Below are 25,924 nucleotides of genomic sequence, written 5' to 3'. Positions count from 1 at the left end.
CATTCCCATCTGTGTGGGCTGGAATATCACACTATGCACTCTGAAACAGAAATGTGCTTTCTTTTTTTGGACAATCACATCCCTTATGTTACTGACAGTGCAAAGAATGTACCTCAGTTGTTGAATATTTAAGTTCTTCAAAATCTATGGAATAATAAAGACAGTATGTCCATCCAAGCGAACAATTGCTTCATGGGGAGCCTGTGCGTCTCAAATTAGTTAATTCCTGGACTGTAAATTGGCCCCTGTTCCTGTTGTTTAAAGCCAGCAAAAAGTAGCACTGGCAGAAAAGCTGTCTGCCGGAAAAGGGCATTTTCAAAGTCACACAGCATGAATATCTTCTTGTCAAGACCCATTACAAGAAAAAAGTAAGTGGCATTTCAATGGAATCATAAGGAGGGGCGTGGGGGTGTAGTTGGTGTTTGTGAGGGTTTTTTGTTTGTTTGTTTGTTTTTCATTTGTTTTGTTTTATTTGTTTCTTTTTTTAATATATTATTTTTAACCATCTGGATATAAAGTACCTGCTTCCTACTCTGAGAATACAGGGGCTTCAGTCTGTGACAAGAAAGCAGAGATAAGTTTGGAATAAAGAAATCTAAGTATTATATTTCTTAACATTCTTTCACTTATTTTATTTTTTTTTCTTAAGCTTCTCCTTTAAATTTTGATGCAGGCATTTCACTTGTATTGCATTACATTAGGTTAAACATATTCTGTGACTTTGATATGACTTGACCAAAGCAGATGAAAATATCTTGTTGTATCACTTACTTAAAGATAAAAAACTGTCTATATTTTGATTAGCTTTTAAAGCTATTAAAAATTATTTATGAAAAGTTAAATAGGTCCTCTTACCTGTCAATTTCTTAGAGTCCTGTGACAGATAAAGTAGCAAGTCTACTCTAAGGTTCAGATCCAGACATTTAAAATAATCAAATCATTGACAATATTTATAAACATTGAATTTCCACTTAGTTCATAGGCATTCTATATTTTTACTTGTTCAACTACTTTCTAAGTTAATAATCAGTGCCCATTTTGTGAAGGCTTATTAGCTGACAAAAATTTTTGCAAATACAAATTCCTAGTTGGAGTTCTTGTAGCAATATCAACTCCTATATAAAGATCTTTGGCCATATTATTCTGCCCATATTATATAAGTGCAGATTTAAGATTGCAATCTTTCTTCCAGCTCTGGAAAACTCTGTTATGAGTCTGCTGTTAGAGTTTTTGTTTATAGATGTTCTTAGTAAGTAGGAAGGTATTTTACAAATTCCTGCAAGCCATGTACTTTTCTGTCTAACAGTTTCAATCATCTATCAGTACTATTTGAGAAGAAAAATGCTGAAAAAAATGAGGAAAGGAATCAATAGCTGGCACCTTACTGGCAATTAACAGTATTGTTTCCTGGTCTTTTAATATGTGGGTCATTGAGCATCAAAAAATTGTAGTTTCTGTCCTTGTGGCTGTCCAGGGACCAGGCCTGCAGTTGTTAGCATTTCTTCAGCCAACTTGATGAAAACACAGGGTTTTTACAAGGCATGCTGGCAATAAATAGCGATTTATAAATGCCCAGTTATTCCATCTACTAACTCAGACATGATCCTTCTGCAACTCACTTTGAAAGACAGATCCTAGTGCTGTGTATTTGCAGAACCATATCTATCTGCATGGATAGGTAAAAACAGAGGACTCTTTAATAAAGGCATGTCATTCAGATCTAGTATGGGAGATTTACACCTTTTTAGTAAAATTCTTTAGATTTCCTTGGTATTCATATATTCTGGATTTTCTGTGATTAACTGCAGTACTGCACTGATTAAGACACAAATCTTTGGATCAACAGTCACTGACTTACATTTTCAGGTTATGTACAAGTAGAGGAATTCATGTTTGTCTTCATTCATCCATGCAGATCTGTTTTCCAAAGGCCATAGTGCAGCAGAGGATACAGCCTTTACAGTACCTGGACAATTTTATAAAGCATGAGGATATAGGGGGAAAAGTCAGCATTCAGGGGATTTCAGAAGTTCTTTGTATACCAATGCTCTGAGAGCCCCTAGGCTGGAAAGTCATAAATAGTTGATTACTTGTTGATTTTCTTGGTATATTCTTTCTTTTATCTTATATTTACATATATCTATGTACAAAAACAATGGGAATGTTGGAGCAGTTGTCCTGAAGCCTTTATTCCTTCACCAGTGATTATTGGTCTCATTTTACAGAATTAAGCAAGGGAGATAGAAATGGCCAGCAATAGCAGATGAAGTTCTCTTTGTTAAAAGTCTTTTAACAACTTTCTAGTCAACAGCATTTTAAAAGTTGATAAGTTTTTGTTCAGGTAATTGATAAAGCTACATATATGTCTTGCTTTGAACAATGCTTGATTGTGATTGTTTATACCTTGGGAAGTATTTGGTCTAAAAGTTCTAGTCACTCACAGAATTGCTCTTGTTGGCAACCTTGGTTTAGTATTCATTTGCCTTTTGGTTAAAGGATCATAATATATAGGTATTGGCCAATTTCTTACTGGCACACCAATTAGACAGGTTGCAAAAGGCTTTTTTGGGTTCAAATTGGACAGGCATATGGCATCTGAACATGTAATCTTGGTCAAGGAAACCCAAGCATTTGTCATTAGTTGTCTTATATGTAAATCCACACTGCATGAAGTAAGCAAGACCAGCAAGCACCAGCATAGCAGCAGATTTCTCTTCATATCTTTTGTGAGCTATTTTTTGGAAAAAGAGTTTTTCATAAATAACAATTTTTAAATTTATTCAGAGGTTAGAGGTAGTAAAAAGGGGGTAATTTTACTTTTACGGAACTCAGATGTGTTAAAATTTGAGAAACAGGTGTGCAAAGTACCTTTATCCATCCTAATGGTGGGAAGCTCTGGTAACTACTGACCCATGCAGACCTTAAGTTTTATTTTACTGTAGGCTGCAGGTAGCTGCTTCTGAAGTACAGCACTTCTTTAAGGTGAATCTGACAGAATCTGACATGCATAAAAAATGAGTAAACAGTATGTATGTAGCATACATCACTGTGACATTCACACAGTCTGGGTTTGGCAACAGTTTGGTTTTGTAGGCTACTTTTGATATTTAAACAGAAGCAAAGAATCTTTCTGGAAGAAGCCGGGTTTGCTTGCCAGGTATGAATATATATATATATATCTCATTGCAAAGGCCATCCTGAGGCAAAAAAAATCTGTAGGATTGTCGTTGGAGGTGACATGTTGCAGTTGAGGTATTTTGAGGAAAAATAACTTGAATAACAACTGAGAAAATATACTTTGGTCTAATAGGGAATGCTTCAATTATGTGAACTAGACCTTCACCTGGTATAAATCATCTGAAGTTCCCTTGACTCTTATCATTTTCATTTCACTTTTTTTGATATTTATTTATCAGGATATTATACCTTCTCCTTTGTATTTAGGGCTCTGGTGAATTTTTGTTACTTAGGGAATTTTCTGCTTTAGGAAATGGTATTCAAATTTAGATTCTTAATGCATACTACTGAGAAATAAACCCCCCATACCCCACCAAAAAGAAAAAAAGCTATTTTATTCAAACTACATTTTTTTCCTTAAGCTGAGATGAGGCATGGATTGTTTGTTTTCCACTTCTATAATGTTTTTTTCTCTGGTAATATAATACTGTGTGTAACCTCCTGGAAATGGACTTTGAGAAGCTTAAACTTTTTATAACTGCGTAATAGATATAAAGATCAGATGCTAAAGGATTTAAATTACTCATCATTCATTAAATCAGCTCTGCATGAATTAGTATGTTGCTGCATTCATATAAATCATCTCCACACGTGCAATGAATGCTAACATCCATATTGCATTTAGGTAGCAAGATTTTTGTGGCATGGACTGCACAGGTGGCCCTTCATGACTATCTAAGATAGATAAAGTCCATCATTGCTTGGAAGGTCAACACTAGTTGCTTGGAAGGTCAAGCTTCTAGTACCCAGGGAATTTCAGGGCCTGCTGATTAAGGCATTCAGTCTACATCCTGGCTGGGCATGCATAGTCTTCTTCATGAAAGAAAATTGGGAGGACTGTTAGCCTCCACATCTTTTCTGTTTTCCATCCTTGAAGGCAGAAGAAATGGACCTTTTTGTGTGTGCATGTACATATATGGATGGATGGATGGATGGATGGATGGATGGATGGATGGATGGATGGATGGATGGATAAATATTCTTTGGAGTTCTTTGTTTGATTTGTTAAAAATAATTTATTTTGCTTAGTTTTGCCTATAATGATTAGTGGGTTTAGATACTCTTTATCCTTTTCCTCATTCTATGACTCCCAAAACAATGAAGGCTTTCTTTTCTTTTTCCTAAAGGTAAGAAAACCTTTCCCAGAGGCATAAAGCATATGTCTGTTGGGTACTTCTAGTTCCTTTCTGTAGTTTGCAGAGATATTTGTTTCCCCTGGAAACATCATGCTTCCTCAAGTCCTCTGTGTTCCAAAGAGTAAAACACCTTCTTATAAGGCCAAAATTTGGAAATTTTGGCTCCATAATGGGTATTTTTCCCCCTCTTGCTCTTTTCAGATGCAATATACATCTAATTTATCTGGTTCTTCTAGGGATACACCTTAATATATTGAGTCAAATTAATTCATCCCAATTCTTCACTTTTTTGTCAATGTGCTCACTAATAGCACGTTTTCCTGTTCACCATTAGCCAGCTTGATATTAACCAGGGTAGCCAGTTCCAGCGAAATCACTGTCATTTGGGGATTTCTGTGATGACCGCAGTGAATGTTCACAGGGTGATGATACTTCAGGGAAGTGTCAGACCTAACACTTGCGCCCAGAGGAAGTTGTGCGTCTTTCAAAATGGATCAGTTCACTAGCATTTGTGCTATAAATTTGTAGATCATGTGTGAAACTCTGCTTTATTGTCTTGAAAAAAGATGTGTGATTTAGGGGTTTCATTTTCCCCTGAAATAGCATACTTCTGAATTTTCTGCCAAATAGTTAGAGGATTCACAGGAGTCTGAGTGAACAATCTGTGTTAAAGAAAAACTGCATAGAACTCAAGTATTGTAAATAGATAATTCAAGCAAGAAAGTTTTTTGAGACAGCTTTATTTTGGGGTGTGTGTTTTGAATTCAGAGTGAAAGCATGTCTAAGTCTTCTTTGGTTTTCCTCCACATTTTTTCACTTGGGTTCTAAACAACCAGCTACCTATTCAGATGCATGAGTTGCTTTCCTGCATTTTGGTAATCAGTGAGAGCTGAGAAGAGTGAGAGAGGTTTTCTGTGCTCTGCAGCACTGTACAGTTTCTGGTGCTGCATTGGGCAGCAATAACAAAAACAAGCCTGTTTAGCTGTTGGAGCTTCATTCTTTGTCAGCTCATCTACAAGAAGATATAACAATGCAATTGGCTGGGTTTATACATTAGCTCCAAGCCAGAATTCATTCTGAAGGATCCTTCATGTGGAAGAGATATTTGTGTAATCAGGTATATGATTCTCTCTTTAACTTTTTAGATGCAATTGTGTGTAAATACAATCTTTTTATCCATGTTTTACTCCTGATTCAGGTAATCTCTACCTAGTGGGATCTGTGTGGGGACCTGGTTGCCTCAATTTGAGTTTTGTGTGATAATTTGACTATACAAACTCTATGCAACTCTACAGATTCAGAACAGAGGCATTGCTGATGTCATGTCATACAAGTGAGTCAGACAAAAACATATTTGAGAAATTATTGGTGAATATTATAGGTAGCACCTACATATGTTCAGGAGTTTGTACCCATTGAGTTTGCAAATGCTCTTGCAACTGAGTAAAACAAAACACTTTTTAAAATAAACATATACTAATATACATGCATAAGTATTTCTTATCCATCATCTAGTAAATACATGTTTTAATTGACAAGCCCAAAACATACATATATTTGATGAACAACCCTGTCTAAGTCTCATTATTTGAATCAGAAGAACTATCTCAATACTATAAAGTATTGTAGTACTAATAAATATGTTGTTCGAAATAGAAGTATAATTTGAGTTCTGTACTTTCTGGCTGCCTCTTTCCCTGCAGGTTATCTGATCTCACAGTGGAGCTGGAGTTTTTACTGGAGGCCTCCATCCTGTGTTGGAGGCTGCCTCACACATTGCCACTGCTGATGCTGAAGTTTCCTTTCCTGGTAATATTTGGGATATAAAAGGAGATACTCCCAGCATAGACACCACTACTACTTAAGCCCAACAGTTATGCTCTGGTCTGCTGCTTTAAAAGTGATAAAAAACCAAAACAAAACAAAAAACGAAGCAGCTTTAAGGACAGAAGGGGGAGGTTTCCTCAGTTTATTCTTTTAACAGAGCTAAAGCAAAAAGAAACACAGACACAGCTCTGCCAAATGGGTTTAGAAAGCCAGAGGCTATACAGAGCATAGCAGGTGATGGCAAAATTCAGAATCAATCATTTTTTTGCATTTAGTATTGAATTTCATACATTTATAATCATCATCTCTTCAGTACCAGCATCTTGCCCGGTATTGATATCCTGGCAGGTATAATAAATTAAGCATGATAACCCCACTATTCAATGTCTGCAGAAAATACAAAATTGTTTAAAATGGACATATAAATTATGTGATTTTTTTTTTCTTTACTGAGTTCGTGGTGTTCATTTTTTTCTTATTTTCATTGTAACTTTGTATGTTCAGTAACTTTGCATTACAGAACACATGCTTTTATTTATTTATAGGAAATTGCATTAAAGTTTTTGCTTACTGTAAGCTAGTACAAATAATGGCAAACAGAAGTAAGTATTATTGTACACTATTTGTTCATTTCAGATCAAGTAATATTTAATGTGTTCTTCTGTTTACATAATAATTCCCCTCAAATATTTAGTTTGTCCTTTAGGAAAAAAAAAAAAAAGTTATTTTACTAGAAATTTTTAGACTATTGCTACACAGGAAAAACAGAGCAAATTCAAGTCTTTTTCAAATGTTTCTCCACCAGATCAAATTTTTAGATACAATGCATAAATAAGAAGAACTTTCCTATGAAATTTCTTAGAATATTTACTGAATTATATCCCCATTTTTAGTGGTTTAACATCAAGAAAAAAAAATTTCATTTAAAATTTACACTTATGTGCTTATTTGACTTTATTGTGAGACATCTGATGGTATACATTTACTGTAAAATACACTTGCAAGTTGCTTCAGGTAAAAGGATTATATAAAACATGTATGTGTGTGGACCTACTGCCCCCACCAGACTCTTACATGTTGAAACAAGATGGAACACCTTCAGGTATAGTATTGGTGAGGGTGGAAATGTTGATCCCAAGACTTAAGTTATAGAATATTTAGTTATAGAATATTTACTAGAGATGCCTTTCAAAAGATGAATAATTTGACATTGTTAACTTGTGCTCTTACCAAACTGGTGTTTACATTTCTGTACTGAGGCGTATTGTAGAATTGCACTTCCTGGTACCCAGAGATGTCAGTAAAAGTCATGAAAGGTAAATGTCTGGAAATTACTTTCAGAGTCATGTCTTGCATGCTTTGTCTTTCCTTCAGCTAATCTTTTTATTTTGCTTTCCTTCTCAGTTAAGTAGAAGCATCTGCTCTTAGGAATATTTCAGTCAAAGGCATAACCTTTACTCTTGTCTCTATTTTTCCCCTTCTTTCAGATAGGCAACTGCAAGGTGCAATTGTTAGAGAAGCAGAAATTTCAAATCCTCATATGGTTCATTAAATAGCTAACATTCTGTTCTTATGTATGAAGGCCAATGTTTTTAAAATAATTTAATTGTCTAAGCCAGATAACATTTATTTGGCAGAACTGTATAATATAATAATAGCTGCATCATATAATTTTACATACATGGCAATACATAACAACATTATTGAAAGTAAATGAAACCCTGTGTTATAGATATATAATTGAAAAAAAAAAAACCAAAACCAAACAAACAACCAAAAAACCCAAAACAAAACAGGAATATAAGGGTTCCCATTAACTTCTGCTTATCTTGAAATGCAAAACTTAGCAAAGGGACTAAGACACAGATAACTAGCCTGCTACAATTTCAATCTTCACTGCATTCAGTGAACATTACCATATATTTTTGACCTTTTACCTCTGCCCCAAGATGTGCATTTGATCTAAGTGGTGCCCTTTATTGTCAAGAGCTGCTAAATAAGTCAAAAATTAGTAGTAAAGCCTACTTTGGGGGAAAAAAATATATTGAACAGAATTATAACAATATTATGCCCATCCTGTGCAACACAAGTTGAAAGCAAACATGGATTCCAATGTGCTATGTTCTTGACAACATCCTCTTCAATTTTAATGTATATTTTTGTGCCAAACTATCTGAAGGGTGTAAAGATGTACTACTTGTCTTTCCACACCTAACCCATACCGCTCAGTACTCAGGAGCTCTTAGTGCATGTCAGCAGTGACATGAGTTATTGACTGAATATTCATGGGATTCCTTTCATTTTAATACACTTTCTCATTCTGTGTCATTGTAACCTTTTCCCTTTCATAAGACTTTTTGCAATGCAGAATCCCTCGACACATTATTCCTTCTTGATTTTCAAACATATGTTGGGCAAAGTTGTAAGACTCATAAAACAATAGTTCTTCCTGTCCTGAGCAATTGCCAGATTGCAGATTTCTTATGAATAAAATATTACATTTTTAAGTACTGAGAAAATACAAAACCATCCTTACTATTGAAGAATCCCACAACAGATAGCAAGCATACAGCTCACTCAGATGTGGTTATTACAGAACAGTCACCTAAAATTATCATGCTTTTAGCACTGCTTTCTGATGTAATCCAATTGCTATTCCAGAAAAAGTGGAAACACTAGAACTTTGTGCACCTAAGTGGGGCTACCAACAACCTTAAATATCAATAACAAAAGCTGAAACACTGACCTCTATATTCCTAGGTGCTTCAGAGTGCAATTAGGCGTGAAATCTTGCAAACAGACAGACCAGATCTTGTCACACACCACATGGGTGCTGCCTTTGACTCAAGGCTACAATTTTTGCCTTTCCTTCTTTGCATGTACGTTCTATAGTAGAGTACAGTTTCCTTTTACTTTTCTTCAAAATTACTCAGAAATTCTGAGTTACCTGACTTCCTTACCCTGCCTTTGCATGTCTTTCCTCAGACACTCCATACTCCAGATCATCAGAACACTGAGATGGGTGCTATGAATCCCTGTCAGTGCCATGAGACACCACAGACAGCAGAGTTGATGTTGGCACACTCTTTTAGAGCAGATTTCTATTTATAAACCACACATTAGTGGCTACTAAGCTCACTCAAAATGCCTGTGAGCTCCAGGTAGAGAACTTTCTTTTTTACAAAGAGCACTGTGTTCTACTTGGAAAACTGATGGTGTCAAAAGCAAACACAGAAATCATCCTGCATCTTCCACCTGACATCAGTATTCCTCACAACTAAATTCAATTTTAGTTCCAAAAGATTTTGCTATTGTCCTCTTTGTTAGGTACAAGCACACAGCAATTATCTGGCTTCCTATCTCTGTCGTTTTACTGAAAGAGACAAGGATTTCTCTTTTTTTGCATCAGAATGGAAATGTAAATATTATTATTGAAAGCAACAAATGAAAACCTTGAGGATGAAAAATGAGTTTTATCCACTAACATTTCAGTGATTCCAAATATAGGATTGTGACCTTTCAAAATTACAGCTTTTACTTATAATGCAAGACTATTTCAAAAAGAAAAAAAAGGTGATTAAATTAATATAAAATAAATGTGTGCCTTCATTTAATCAAAGGGAAAAGAGTGTGTATTTTGCCCCTGCCGCATACATAAAAAAAAAGTATGGAGATAGACATCAAAAGTTGGGGATATCCTTAGTCTTCACGAAACTGCTACATCTGTAGTGTTTTACACATATTCCTGTACCATCTTACAGCAGGCCTGTTTCTGTACAGTTGCAGTAACTGGATGTACAGGGGCTTATTTTTATTCATAGCTATATATAAAAAATATATATATGCATTCCCCGAATCAAAGTGAATTAAAAGGAAATGACATACAAGGGGAGAAAGTAGCTCAGATTTCTCATCAGCAGTCTAATCATGAGTGACCCACAGGCAACTCAAAAGCTGCCCACGCAATTACTCATGGAGCCTGCTTAGAAAAAGGCATCGCTGCCAGGGGAATCTTTGTTACCTTGAATCCAAGTTTAGTGATGACCACCTATAATAGGAATTGGAGGGAGGAATGCAAAGTGCAGAGCACTGCATTAAACTGACACTATACATCACTGTTGGGCAGGCTGTACATTTTATGGAATGCTTTTGACAGACATAGATAAATATATGCAACTAAGGTAAGTATGAGCAACAGGGTAATTCCTAGTCTGGTTTCTCTTTTTAGATGTACCAGTCTCACTGAAGTTAGCAGAGCTGCCTCAGTATGGGAGACAAAACTTTCAGAATGTGCTGGGTGAGAGTGGTACTTTTTCTCTCCTATCATGCTACAGGCACACTAAACACTGTGAACTTCCAAGTAATGAAAAGCTGTGAGATCAAAGCACAACTGCTTCTGTAGCCACCACAGCTAAAACCTGATCAAGGTTTAAGTGACTTCAAAAGCATTAGGTGAGGGATGACTTCAGCATTTGAACTGAACCTACAGTGATACCTCAGCAACGTGTAGAGGAGGTTTTACTGCTGGCTATCGTTCTGCTAGGGACAGATGTAATCAGTATTCAACCAGAACAGGAGGGAAGTATTTCTTAGCATTTTTTCACAAAATACTATTTTCACTGGAATAAATCCGTGTTGGAGTGCATGGAAGGTAGGATTCAAGTAATTTCCAAAATCATACAAAGTTCTTTCAATGATTTCAGAAAAAAAAGTTTGCCTGTGAAGAAAACTTGAATGTTTTGACAGTTTAGTTGTTGGTTTTTAATGAACTAAATACAAAACAACATGATCATAAAAAGGACTAAAAATAATACAAAATAAATGAAATCTTTTTAGCCTAACAAAATATGCCTTTGTACCTGAAATAAACTATTACTTCTAGACATTTCCCTGAGAAAAATGCCACATTAACTCTACCAGCACTGTTTTATGATTAAATGAAATTATTCTTTCCACTTATTTGACAGCTGATCTGAAATAATTGATTCACTCATGGAATGATGCTTTTAAATAGACTGTCTTAATATATTTTAATAGTACATGGTTATGTATCCATATGTGATGTTTTAAAGTTTCCATATTCAGTGTGAACACTGACTGATGTTACTGTACAATACATTACATATTAAAAAAACAATATTCCAGCTTGGCAGAAAAATCCAAAAGAGAAACAGGCTGGTTAAATGATTGAACTGGAAGAAGACCTCTTCTCATCACATAGTTTTTTACACCTTTTTACTATCTAATTATTTCCTTCAAGTGACAGGCATATATTTTTCCATTACTTATTCCCCCACCAAAAAAATTTAAAAACCAGCAGCTTATATATGTCAAATCAATGCAAAAAGAATATTTTTTTAAAATTAATCTGAAAAATGTGGGATGTTTATGTGTTGCTCTTTATTACATGGAGTTTCATGTAATATTAAGTTTTCTACTAATTTGCTCATTTAATACTGAACATATTCAGGACTATCTCTCTAAAGAATCTGTGGAGTCACCATTTTTACTATTCTACCATAATACTGAAAGATGTTACTTTTAGATTTATGTACTTGAAGAAGGACATTACAACATCTGTGCTTCTCAATAGTTAAGGATTTTATAAAAGCTGAGATCCTTAGCTGTACCGATTTGAGAAATCTGAGAATTTCCACCAAAATTAACCTTTACCTTTCAATTGAAAAACCTCTCTTGCTGATTTCCCAGCAGACATGGGAAACCAGAGAGGTCCCAGCTGACTGAAATCTGGCAAATATTGTCCTGATTGTCAACAAGGGGAAGAAAGAGGATCCTGAAAACTACAGGCCTGTCAGTCTCACTTCAATGCCTGGGAAAGTTATGGGGATTATCCTGAGAGATGTTAAAAAACACCTGAAAGACAACAGAGTCATTGGTCACAGCCAGCAAAGCTTCATGAAAGGAAGGTCATGCTTATCAAAACTAATTTCCTTTTATGACAAGGTAACTCACCTGAGTGATCAAAGGAAGTCAGTAGATGTAATCTGTTTGGATTTCGGTAAAGCTTTTAATACAGTCTCTCACAGGATCCTGCTGGATAAAATGTCCAGCTCACATCTGGATAAACATATCACGCAACAGGTGAACAACTGGCTCACAGGCTGGGCACAAAGGTTTGTAGTGAATGGGGTGACATCAGACTGGGACCTGTCACTGAACCTGGGGTTCCACAGGGCTCCATCCTCAGCCCTGTGCTCTTCAACATCTCCATAAATTACTCGGACACTGAACTGGAAGGGATACAGAACAAGTTCTCAAATGATACAAAACCGGGAGGAGCTGTAGGCTCCCTTGAGGTTAGGGAGGTCCTGCAGAGAGATCTGGACAAATCAGGGGTCTGGGCAACCATCAACCCTTTGAGGTTCAACAAGGGCAAGTGCTGGATTCTGCACCTGGGATGGGGCAACCCTGGATGTACAGACAGACTGGGGAATGAGAGGCTGGAGAGCAGTGCCATGGAAAGGGACCTAGGGGTCCTGGTCAATGGCAAGTTGAACATGAGCCAGCACTGCCCTGGCAACCAGGAGGGCCAACCCTGCCCTGGGGGGGCATCAGGCACACCATCACAGCCAGGTAAGGGAGGGGATTGGGATTGTCCTGCTCTGCTCTGATCTGGGGTGGCCTCAGCTTGAACACAAGTTCCTCATGAGGGGAAGAGGAGGGGCAGACACTGATCTCTTCTCTGTGGTGACCAGTCACAAGACCCAAGGGAATGCCCTGAAATTGTGTAAGGGGAGGTTTAGGTTGGATATCAGGAACAAGGTTCCTTGGTTGGAGTGTGCTGGAGGGCACTGGAACAGGGTCTCCAGAGAAGTAATCACAGCACCAGCCTGACAGCTCAATAAGTGTTTGCATAATGCTCTTAGGAATATGGTATGACTCTTTGGGATCTTGCTGCGCAGGACTAGGAGTTAGAATGGTTGATCCTTTAGGGTCCCTTCCAGTCCTTCTCTGATTTTGTGATTTTTTGATCCACAAATGTGTTCAGAATCAAATTGGCTAATAAAAAGCTTCCTTAAGGCACGTACTTCTGCAAATTATATAATGCCCATATTAGAGTATTATATGTGGAGGAAAGAGAAGGGGTTGTTATGTGGACAGTCTCTGTTCAAGTGAAAGCATTTGTTGGGCTGAGAAAAAGCAGTTTCCGTTCAAATTAATAGCAAACTCCTATAGACTCAAAGTGACTGTTGTATTTAAGAAAGGGATCTCAGGAAACTCACAATATTGTCTGAGAAAAATGTGTTGGCTTGGACAATTTCTTTGAGAACTGTAGGTAATGATATGAGAGTTACTGTAATAAGTGAAATGAAGACATAAAAATGATGCACTCTCTAATTTAGATGTATAGAGACTTTTTAGCTTATTTTTCAAGACTGACTCATTTACCCATCTGAACACATAGAAGAGGTTTCAATAAAAAGTAAATGTAGCCATTTGATTTTGAACTCTGCTCTCCTTTGCCCTTCATTGCAAAGAGCTTCTTCCAACTTTCTTAAGTGAATTAGTGCTAAATCCAAAAGTTTTTCAGTAATATTGAAAGAGAGGTGGGCATTTTTCAAGCCAAATTTTTTAATCATTACTTTGAGTGTGAAGTTTTTCAGAAACTCACACAGAGCATGCATTATAATTTTGGAAAATCATGAAAAAAGAAAATCCTCAGTGTTATCAAGAAAGCCTCTGGGATCTCAGATGTCAGTTTGAGGAGAGAGATTGCTCTACCTATAAATTTATCTCTCCCAGAGCTGACATCCAAGGTCCCAGAGCCTTTTCCGTATTGCTAAAGACTTTTTTCATGCAATTCCAGCAAGGCAGTGCATTCCATTCGTCACGAAAAATGTTCAGCTATTCATATTGCAGACAGACAGACATCTTGCTGACTGTCTAAGTATATTAGAGTATTTGGAACAGAAATAGCATATTATACTAACTTTTCAATCAAATTTCATAAATTAAAATCCACTATATATTTCAAAAGAAAAATAGCATCTGGGAAAAGCAAACAAAATAATCCTAACAACAACAACAACAAAAGTTAAAAATGCTGTTAAAAATCCTGTTAAAAATGCTGCATGTTCACATTTAACTTAGGGTGTGTGTGTTTGCCTGTTTGTCTGTCTTTCATGAGCATAAGCAAGAAGTGCAAACATATTTATCCTAGGCTATCAGTTTCACTTTGATATTGCAGCAACTTCCTCTGTGTACTGAAAACACTCTATGATTTCAGGGGAGGGGAAAAGAGAGGAGGGCAGAGGAGAGAAGGGGAGAAAAAAGAAAAAAGAAAATTAAAAAGAATGAAAAAAGAAAAAAGAAGAAAGGAAAAAGGAAAAAGAAAAAAGAGAGAAAAGAAAAGAAAAGAAAAGAAAAGAAAAGAAAAGAAAAGAAAAGAAAAGAAAAGAAAAGAAAAGAAAAGAAAAGAAAAGAAAAGAAAAGAAAAGAAAAGAAAAGAAAAGAAAAGAAAAGAAAAGAAAAGAAAAGAAAAGAAAAGAAAAGAAAGAAAAGAAAAAAGAAAAGAAAAAAGAAAAGAAAAGAAAAGAAAAGAAAAGAAAAGAAAAGAAAAGAAAAGAAAAGAAAAGAAAAGAAAAGAAAAGAAAAGAAAAGAAAAGGAAAGAAAAGAAAAGAAAAGAAAAGAAAAGAAAAGAAAAGAAAAGAAAAGAAAAGAAAAGAAAAGAAAAGAAAAGAAAAGAAAAGAAAAGAAAAGAAAAGAAAAGAAAAGAAAAGAAAAGAAAAGAAAAGAAAAGAAAAGAAAAGAAAAGAAAAGGAAAAGTTAGGAAGGAAATTGGAGGATAAGAGGGAGGGAAAAGCCTTCATTTGCTTCATTTTCAGATGCTCCTCTAAAAACCTCACAAATGGCCCTAAGGACACAAATCTCTGCAGCATAGCAAATCCCAGCTGAGGTCAGGGAACTTCATGGAGACTAAAACATCTGTTTTTGTGTAATCAGGTAACTAGGATTTCAACTGAGAGAATTCTAAAGGAAGCTGAGATTTTGATAACTATTATTTTTATATATTTCCAGCTGAAGTTTTGTAAGCTTAAGTGATCCAAACAATCATTATCAATGTATATTCTAGGAACAGAGTTTTTGGAGAATAGGCTTGCCTGACTAAGGTATTTTTGGTCTGATATTAGGCCTTTTGGATTTTTTTCCTCTTTTGCCTGCCTTTCAGAATCACAAGGCCTTATTTCAGTCATTGTCATGACTGCAGCACAATAGCTGTATCAGCCATCCCTTTTGAGAAGATGCATGCTTTCTGGCTGAACTGCAAAAATGCTTGTTATTGTTGACAACCACTTAACATCCAGAACAAATAGTTTTTCACACTGGAAACAAAAATATTAATTGATTTTAGATGCAGTTATGTTTTTTAACAGCAGATTGGACAACTCTGCAGTCTGGGAAGCAGCTAAATTGTCTTTTGTTTTCTTTGTACCAGACATGCATAAAGATGTGGGAAGTGTATTTTATCTGTCACTTCTGCTAGCAGCAGACTGAATTTGCCTACATCTGGCTTCGTCCCCTATAAAGTAAATTTCTCTCCCTTTAAGCTCTGTCTTGTTTGGATTGTAATTATACAAAGAATAAAAGGTGGGGAGTCTGTGAGGTTCTTATTGAGGCATCAGTTGGATGCATGTCCCCCTTAACCCTTCTAAAATCCCAGAAGGAAAGAAGAGGAAGTGTATTGCATCTGCACAGTGACAGGATTTCCCTGGATACCACAGAGCTACCAGTGCTGGGCAAGTGGCAGTCTCAGCTCAGCAAAAAGGGGACACAGAATCATAGAATTATTTGGGGTGGAAGGGACCTTGAAGATCATCTAGTTCCAACCATAGGCAGAGATACCATCCACTAAATCAGGTTGGTCAAGTCCCCATCCAACCTGGCCTTGATGCTCCAAGTTTGAAACATCTGCAATTTCTCTGGGCAATCTGTTCCAGTGCCTCAACACCTTCACAGTAAATAATCTCTCTTTTAATTTAAAGCTATTCCTGCTTTTACTATCATTATCTGTTGTGCAAAAAGTTGCTCTCCCTTCTTTTAATCTGCCCCTTTAATTATTGGAAGACTGCAAGGAGATCACTCTAGAGTTTTCTTCATGCTGAGCAATTCTCTGCTGTCACAGCCTGTCTTCATAGGAAAGCCCTCTGGACAACTTCCACTCTTCTGACGAACTTGGTGGCCCTCAAGAAGCAGCAGATCCTCCTCTTTATTTTGCTGAGCACCCCAGAGCTGGACATATTACTGCCTGGTGGAATCTCACCAAAGCAGAGGGACAGAATCACCTCTCTCAGCCTGCTGGTTACCCCCTCTTCTGATGCAGCCCAGAACTCAGTTTTCCTTCTCAGCTGCAAGCACACACTGCTGGCCCATGTCCAGCTTTTCATTCACCAGAAACCACGAGTCCTTCTTCACAGGACTGTTTTTCAACGAGTTAATCTCCCAGTCTATATTCATATCTGGAATTGCTATGACCCAGGTGCAGCACTATGCTCTTGGACTTGTTGAATTTCATGAGGTTCCTATGAGACTATCTTGAGGTTCTCAAGATTGTCCAGTTTTTCTGGATGGCATCATATCTTGTTTTTCCAACTGTACTGTTCTCTGTTTTGTGACATCTGCAAACTTGACGAGGGTTCACTTCATCCCACTGCCCATGTCACTGATGAAGGTCCTGAAGAGCACTAGTCCCAAGACTGAGTCCTGGTAGACTCGAGCACCTGATAAGGGACACCACTCATCATCAGCCATCACCTGAACAGACCTGTTGACCACAATTCTTTTGCTCCATCCATCCATCCATCCATCCATCCATCCATCCATCCATCCATCCATCCCCTTGTCCACAGAATAGTCAATCTTTCATACGCATGTCTCTCCAATTTAGAGATAAGGATGTTGTTTGGGACTGTGTTAAAGTCCTTACAGAGGTCCATGTAGGTGACATCACTGTGTCTTCCCTTGTCAACCATTGCAGTCAGTCCCTCACAGAAGGCTACCAGATTGGTCAAACACGGTTTGCCCTTACTTAAGTCATGCTGGCTGTCTCAGATCACCTTCTTGTCTTCCATATGCCTCAGCACTGCTTCCAGAAAAATCCTATCCTAATATAGGAAAGAGTTATAAAATGTTTTACAATAACGGCCTTTTTTTTAGCATGTAAGATTTAAATGCTCTCATCTAGATAATATCTTCTTGTTGATGATTATCCCATTCTTTCTCATATGATACTGTACTTTTAGATTCAAGTGTCTTACATGTTAATGCCCACACAGATAAAGAAGTGACAAGAGTGTCACTGATAAGTTCTCATCAGAGGTTTCTAACTTAGAAAACAGTTAATTCCCTCTATATTAAATGTAAAGAAAAAGACTGCATAAGAGAGCACAGTTCTAGACTAATCATTGCTGCTCATATGGCAATATCCTGCTGTTTGAAGATACTGTCATAGTCCTGTAGGCAGACTAGAATTACTTTTTTGCCTGATCCAAGATCTTACCCTAGCCACAGCCCCATACATCTGCTACGTCTGGTTCTGGGCTCTTTGTAGCATCTGAAAACTGTTCTTAGGCATCCCTTGAAACTTTTCACATGAGGGTTAAGTAGTGTAGATACAAGTAAAATGCTTTATTTAGGACACCATATGGCGGAAACGCTGTAAAATAGCTGCATGACAAGAGAAATTCATCCATTTGATAGAGACCTACTCACAGCCTAAAGATGTCTTACCTAGATAAGACTTATAGCCTCTGTTCTACCACTCTTCTGTTCTGCCATCCTTCTGTCCAGAGATGTAGAAACACCCTAAAGGGATGAAATTGTTAAGAAAACATATAACTAATATTTCATAGGAGCAACACCATTTTCTTTAGCTGGTCCTTTTCTTCATCTGTAGAGGATTGCTTGCTTTGGCTTCTTACAAAGTTTTCTAAAACTTTTTGAAATTTCTTCAGCCTCTGTATCAGTTTTTCCTAAGCAGAAGTCTCAGAGTCTGAATGCAGCTGTGCACACACCCATTAAAGAATAAGGATGAAAACACAAGGGAAAAATCCCGACAAACCAAAGCCAATTTATGTCTAATTTGTATGTCACCTTCAGTGTTTACTGAAATGTAGCAAACTAGAGGAAAATAATTATTTTTTCTTTTTGTTTCTTTAGTCATGAATGCCGCTGTTTAGGAGAATACCATGTCAAGGTTTCGCTTTTCCAACTTAAAGGTGTACAAAAGGTTAACAAGGAGAGAGAAAGGAAAAAAAAACCAACCAAACAAATAAAAGAAAAAACAAACCAAGCAAACAAAAAAGAACAGAGAAGCATAGACATGGGGAAAAAGATTTTTAGATCAGGAGAAAATGAAAAGTTACAAGGCAACTGCTTTCAAACACGTAAAGCAGGAGCAGCAGAGGTACAACTGAGAGAAGTAGAATCCAAAAGCCCATGAAGACAAAGGCAATAACAATGGTCATGGCTTCAGGCTCATGCCTTTTCCACAGTTTTAATAATCTAACATCTCTAGAGTATATATCCATCATCTTTCAGTACCGCCAAGACAGTCCACCAGTGAACATCGAGGGAACTAGTGTTTTACTTAGGAAGTAAAAGCAGTGTATAAAAATTTAAATCTGTTTTTCTATTTAACATATACAGTAAATGATTAGAGTTTAGTAATTAATATGGGCTTTCTTAAACCACCAATGTATTTGAACAGATTTTTTTTCACTGTTTTTAGAAGAATAAGTAGCATGCAGATATTTTAATAACTTCATGTCTCAAGTGTATATATTTTAGTACCTGTAAGAGGTATGATTCATCTATCGACCACTTAATTTTCTACCTTGAAGGATAGTAAGCTATTCAAACAGAAGGGGAGAAATCCATGATGAAAAATAAAGAGGTCATTCTATTTTTAAAAACTTAGCCTGCATATTCTGGTTTTCCTTGTTAAATGTTCTCCTTGATAAAAATTATAGGCTACCTACTGTCAAGCAGAAATTAAGATCATATGAGTAGGTATAACCAGGTAAAATGTAACCGGGTAGCTGATCTGTTTCTTGCATCTTCATAGCTTATAGGATTAAAGCATGACAAGCAGAAAAGTACAGAGATCACAGTTACACAGATCAATCTTCACTTAGGATTGTTACTTTGATGTGATCCAAGTAAATTCCTTTTAAGATGTAAGGATGTGGTTTCCACTTATGGTGATTAAATGTAATCTAGTTTGATTCAATATATTACAATATAACTTTCTTTCCAGGTTCTTTTCTGAAGATTCGGGAAATTTTATACTTCATGTTTCCGCTCACTGGGAACCTGCTTCTACAAACTTATTAAAGCAGTAAATTGAGCAGGGGAGAAAGGTTACCAGTTTTCCTTCTTCAGAAGTATCAGACAAGTGCTATTATAAATAAATTTAAATATTCTGCATCTGTTACATCTGACCTACCAAGAAGGTTAATAAAGTCCTACGCTTAGTTTGTCTTTCTGAAGGCTTGAAACATCTCTTGACTAGACTCTCAAATGCATGGTCAATGTGAAATAGACCCAAACCCAGATAACATCAAAGTGGATCTGTCTGAGCTTTTCCTCTGAGGTATGAAGGAAGAATTAAAATGATTGACAAAATTTAGAATTTAAAATTTAGTTTTAAAATGAAATTGACTAATATAATAATTTTTTTTAAATAAAGGAACCACAGGATGATATACAATATAAATAGAAATAATTTGTTAAGAAATCTTTCTTAGATAAACTTTTAATCAAAGCTAGATGCCTGTAACTAGTGAAGTTTACATAAATATACAAATTTCTCAGCATGGGATAAATTAGAATACAACAATTAGACAATCCATTAGGAAGCAGGCTATTATATCATCACTTTTCCCTTTTTCCAGTAGAAAAAGTAGCATGTTCTGATGGCCATAGTGGTCAGTTTGCACTGATGAAAACTGTCAACAAAGAAGAAAAAAATCAAGATCCCATGTTTTTGCCTTTAGCATGACTAATCAAATAAGATACATGAATTTACCACCTGCAAATTACACTGCACATATAAATTCGATTGACGACTGTGGTGAACAGTTTGTGAATTATATGATGATTAATGGAAACCGGGAGATTTCAATCCGTACTCTTGCCAGAGATATGAAATAGTGTGTGCAGTTCTATATGGCTTCCTGGCTGAAGGTTTGACACTCAGGCAAATAAATGAGTCTGGCAAGCATCTGGCCACTGCCTTTGCAAAGGAGTCTGCACATGTCTTTGCAAGTGAAATTACTGGCAAGAAAAGCATGTAAAATCTGTTGATTAGCTCATAAATTTATACTCTCCCTTTATCCCCCCACCTAAGTCAGGGAGATACAGAGATAGATTTAAACTGGGAAGGTTTACATCCTTCTCTTTAAGTTCTGAGTTTTCAAAGTTTATCGAGTTGGAAGTACTCTCCAGGTTGCTCCCTATTGCAGTCTGCTACTTAATCATATCACTTTGTTGATAAAAATAATAATATTTAGTGCATCTCCTTGCATTGAAAATCCCCACTCTAATGCTTGAGAGTTTTCCAAAAAATATCAGTAATGTAAGCTCACACACCCCATGAAACTTCTCATTTCAGGACAAAATTCTGCTTGGGGTAAGTGAAAAGAGATCTTAAAGGACAGAGCAAGCAAATGAAAAATGAGTATTGTAAATGCTTTTTCTCAATTACAATCAAAGCCCAGCTTTATCTCACCTCCCCTATTGTTAAACTTTGGTCAATCTCTGAGTCCTTTCTCCTCCTGCAGACTTATTCTTTCTTAAGTCTCACATCTTTGCCTCCCTTAAGTCTTAACACTTTATAGCTAGAAGCTTTTACTTCATGGCCTCTCCCCATGAAATCACTCCATTACCTGAGTCCCACACTGGCTTCTAACTTCCTTCCACAATCACTCTCAAAATCATTTTTCTTGTCGTCAAGGTCCTATTCCTGCCTATTTCTCTCTTATCTCTCTCTTATTTTGTTGCCTGTTTGTATCTTATTCTTTCAACCCAGAAGCATGTCTTTCCCTAGCTCAGCTGTGAAATCTGTGCTGAAATATCATACACACATCCCCCTTATTTCAGCTTCTGGGATTTGGTAGACTACATAAATTAAAAAGAAAAAAAAAAGGAAAAAAAATACAATCATCAATATTACTGTAATCAAACTTCAGATAAAAACATGTAGCAATTGGTTCTAACATAATAAAATTAAATAGCACTCCAGGCAGTATTTTAACTTCAACATAACAAACCACACAAAAGTAGTGATGGTAAAGAATAGGAGACTGAAATCTACTATTGTTTGTCAGCACATAGACCTCCCTTTCAAGCAAGCTTAATGATGTATCACACCTCCCACATCAGTTGTTTTCTGAAGTTGTTTCCTAAAACTAACAAAAATGGAACTAATGTCGTGCTCATCAATCCCACAGGATCTTCAAAGAAACAAAGGCTTCCTCTATCTTCAGGAATTGTTGAGGTAGTCCTCAGCCAGGATTACATATTCATTGTCCTGCCAGACCAGAAAGAAACCGGCAAAACCATTCAGCAAAGTGGTAGAAAAATCACATGTCTTTACAAAAAGTTATAGGGATACCCCCAGCATTAAAGCAACAGGGCATGAAAAATATTAAACAGAAAATTTGGGCTTTTCAAAACATATTTGAAGAGGACACATTACTAAAGGTACTTCCTCTAAAAAGGATAAATAAATTCAATCTACTGTTCAAGATCCAGGAGAAGAAGGTGGAGCTAATTAAACTTCGGATTTTGAAATTCCAGCCTGTAAAAAATCTAATCTGAAATTCAAGTGCCCCATACAGACCTTTGCAAAATCTCCATGGGCATATATCACCATATATCTCTATGGGCATAATATCACCCAGTGATGGAAATTCCACTGAAAACAAATGTTTTGTCCAAGATATTTAAGATACAAATCCTGACATGGTTGGAGTCAGCAACAAAGTAATCATGAATTTCTCAAGGGTCACAATTTAAACTGAAATTTTGTAAGAAATGTTACCCTGAAAATAAGCAAATTGTCAGAATTTTGAACTGGAAAAAAAAAAAATATATATATATATATATTTTGAGGTAAGTGCATACACAAATTTCTCTCAGCATTTGAAGAGCTAAAAATATGCAGGGGAAGTAGAAAGGTGATACATGAAAAACAATCTAAAAGTCTCATATCTCTATGTCTGTTCTACTATATTCTCTCAAACCTCAGTAATAAATTATGGGGGGAAAACCCTAGATATTTTAAATTCATATTTTCCATTTATTCTATTTTTTCATTTTTCTCCTGCTAAAACGGTTTTCTTTTGGAAAGGACATTGAAGCCTTGCCGAAAAGCACTGTGTTCTATTTTATTTTTTTCAGCAAAAACTTGAAAAAACCCATACAGATAAATCTTAAAAGCCTTCCTCAGTGAAAGGTTGACCCTGAAGACAAAGGCCATTTTAAATGGAATAAAAAGGTTTTAAACAAGCCCATGAATATTGATCAACTCTCCTTATAAACCCTTGTAGTGAAGAAGGGCCAATATACTGCCTCGTTTGATGCTAGTACTGCTCTGTATGAAATACAGGAGTAACACAGGAAGGTGATAAGGGATTACACAGTCTAAAAAAGAGAGTGATGAAGTTTTCTTTCTTATGTTTCCATAGTTTCATCTCTATCCAAGCAGTGGATGGCTGAATAGGAGCCTTGAGCATGCTTTCCCAGTAAGGGAAAGTCTCTTCCCAGGACTGTAGGTAGGCACACCTCACTCTGACAATCTGACTTAGAGGGAGTAATGCTCAGACCTTTCTGCAGCTGTGCGTGATGTGTATGCTGTTGTGTGCTTCCTCAGGCACCTGGACAAGGAAGCAGACTGGACCTTTCATAGACATTGCTGTCCTCTGCCCAGCCCAGGAAGCACAAAGCAGCCTGGTCCCTAGCTGTCCCTGGAATGTTCAGTTATAATTTGGCTGGTAAAGGCAGCTGGGCCTGGGAGCTGGGACAGCTCTGGTGTACCACACTGTGTATATGGGGCCACCCCTTTCCATCTGCTAACACTACCCTTAAAAACGTGAAATATTTATGTATGATGAGGCCATTTATCTTCAAGGGCAGACTCAGAGAACTGCTTTGTTGAAATTAAAGTACCTATAGTAATTAACGACTTTTGCTGGTACTGAATTCAAGTGGGATGGAATTGTGAGCCTGAGAAGATTTTAGATGTCATTAACAATCCCTTGTGTCGTCATTCTTTCAGTCATTCATTGACACAGTCTTTCAAGAAAACGCACTTGCAGGAATAATTGGACTGTGCCTTGCACTCAAATTCAATACAACTTTTCCTTCAGTTGCTTTTTGTAATTCATGATGAGGAAAGACTGAAAAAAGTTAAGAATACAGAAAATTTCTTTTTGTTTCAGAATTGAAGAGACTAATACCTCAAAATGATCTGCTACAGCACTTCATGAAAATCAGATTTCAGTTGTCTTTGAGAGGAAGACAGAATTGGAAATGTTCAGAGTAGCAATTTATAATAAACTACTTTGGAAACAAATGTGACAGAAACAATTTTAATGAAAAGGAGTAAGGCTAGAAAACTCAGGTTATGCTTTCAAATTCTCTGAAGTCTCCAAATGAGATATTTGCTACCTCAATAACAAATGCAAGATCTGCACTTTGCAAAGAAAATGTAACAAGTAAAAAAAAATACGATTGACCTGACAAAAATCAGCAAGCAAAATCATGAACTGCTTATGCAGAGGGCTTATCCCGTTGTCCAATGCAAGGTTTTTTGCCATCACATATTTCTTTTTCTAGTTCTATTTTTGCATATTTGTTGTTGTTTTATTTTTCTTATTTCTCCCTCAAACTTTAGTTCTTCTGGACAGACTTTCATTTCCATTCCTGTATAATCAGTGTCTTGCTCATTAGGGACATGGTGTAGCATTTCAGATTTTAAATGCTCCTGACAGAACAAAAGAGAGCCTATATCAGTTACACAGCCTGGAAGTTATTGTGTTGATGTTTCATGAAATGAAGAGACTCTGCTGATTTCATTATTCCTCTTGCAAACCTTTCAATCTGTATGAGATATGTGCTCATTTTGTATTTTTGCTACTATTGCTAATATTCTTGTTTTACTTACTTGCAGTCATCATTACTGTTGTTGTTGCTACTACTGTCATTATTATTCATGTATTTAATATTATTGATATTATTTGTCCTAAACCAGTGACCGAAATAGTGAGCTAATGATTGCTTGAGATACACCTAGAAAAAAATAGTAGAAAAAGTTTCAAAAATTAACTTAAAAACCTCCAAACAAAACATAAAAGTATCAAAAATTCAGTTAATGCCTCAGTCCTATGAATGTCTTTATTTATATGAGTTGTGATTCTCTGGACAAAAGATGCTGTTCTTTATTTGGGTCTTACTGGTCCAGAAAAAAGAGAACAAAGAAAATGAGGGAAAGGATGAAGTATGAGCTAGAAAGTCATATATGAAATGATATAAAGCCAATCAAACCTAGCTACGGCTGAACATATTTTACCTCTGATATTCTCTTGAAACTAATGAAAACAAATTCTCTTCCATGAGATTCAGTTTCATAATTTTTAGAGGCCACAACCGTCTACTAAGGATCTTCTGAAAGCATAATTCAGGTTTTGTTCAGTTGAACTTTTAATTGTACAAACAGTAAATAAAAGACATCCTATTCTGACCTGGTATTGTATGCATTTTCCTTTCAGTATTAGGAAATATGAATTCAAAACATTAATGAAGTTAAGAGAAAAAAAAACCACAGTAGCCACAGTTGTTTTTGAGAAAGTAAATATTTATCTCGGAGACTGATTCCTATTTTGATGATCTCTGTAAGGACACATCTGTTGCTTAAAAAAGCAGTAACAAGTGTCTTTAAAAAACTTAAATTGACAATGCATAAATACTTTAGTAACCACTTCCTCATTGCAAAACTGAGTAGAATCAGAGTACAGGATATGAAAAACACTGTATAGGAGGACTCATCAAGATATCTATAAGTGGGCTGATCTTGACTGGACATCAAGTGCCCACCAAAGCCATCCTATCAGTCCCCTCTTTAGCTGGACATGAGAGAGAAATTACAATGAAAGGCTCATGGATGGAGCTAAGGACGGGGAGTGGTCACTAACCATCACAGGCAAAACAGATCTGAAGTGATGAAATTTGTTTCATTTATTAGCAATCAATTCAGAGTAGGATGATGAAAAACACAAACTCTATCTTAAAACACCTTCCCCCTATCATTCCCTTCTTCCTGGGTTTCCTTCAGCTTCACTCTCAATTTGTCTACCTTGTCTGCCCCAGTGGCACAGGGGGATGGAAAAGAGGATTGCCGTCAGTTCATCACACACTGACCATGGTCTGCACCAATGCCTGCAGGGGAATCTCAGCTCCAGCACCTGGAACATCTCCTCCCTCTGCTTCCTCACTGACTTTGGTGTGTGCAGGGCTATTTCTATCACATGTTCTCTCTCCTCTTTTCTGGCTGCTCCATTTTGTCACAAGATTTCCCCCCCCTTTCTTATCTTTTCCCCCCATTTTTTATTCCAACCAACATTGCATGGCCTTGGCCAGTAGTGAGTTTGTCTTGGAGCCAACTGGCTTTGACTCTGCTGGACATGGGGAAAGCTTCTGACAA

General features: G+C 36.5%; 1 long non-coding RNA gene across 1 annotated transcript; it reads left to right on the top strand.

Moving 5' to 3' along the window:
- Positions 1-284: 284 nt before the first annotated feature.
- LOC116993124 lies at positions 285-24,406 on the top strand. Its single transcript, XR_004417187.1, has 3 exons — positions 285-368; positions 6,077-6,182; positions 22,911-24,406. It is a non-coding gene; the product is annotated as an uncharacterized LOC116993124 (long non-coding RNA).
- Positions 24,407-25,924: the final 1,518 nt, after the last annotated feature.

The sequence above is a fragment of the Catharus ustulatus genome, chromosome 2, assembly GCF_009819885.2.
Source record: "Catharus ustulatus isolate bCatUst1 chromosome 2, bCatUst1.pri.v2, whole genome shotgun sequence".
In the NCBI taxonomy this organism is placed as follows: Eukaryota; Metazoa; Chordata; class Aves; order Passeriformes; family Turdidae; genus Catharus; species Catharus ustulatus.
Note: the sequence above shows the minus strand (reverse complement) of the source record. Positions and strands in the feature narration are given on the sequence as shown.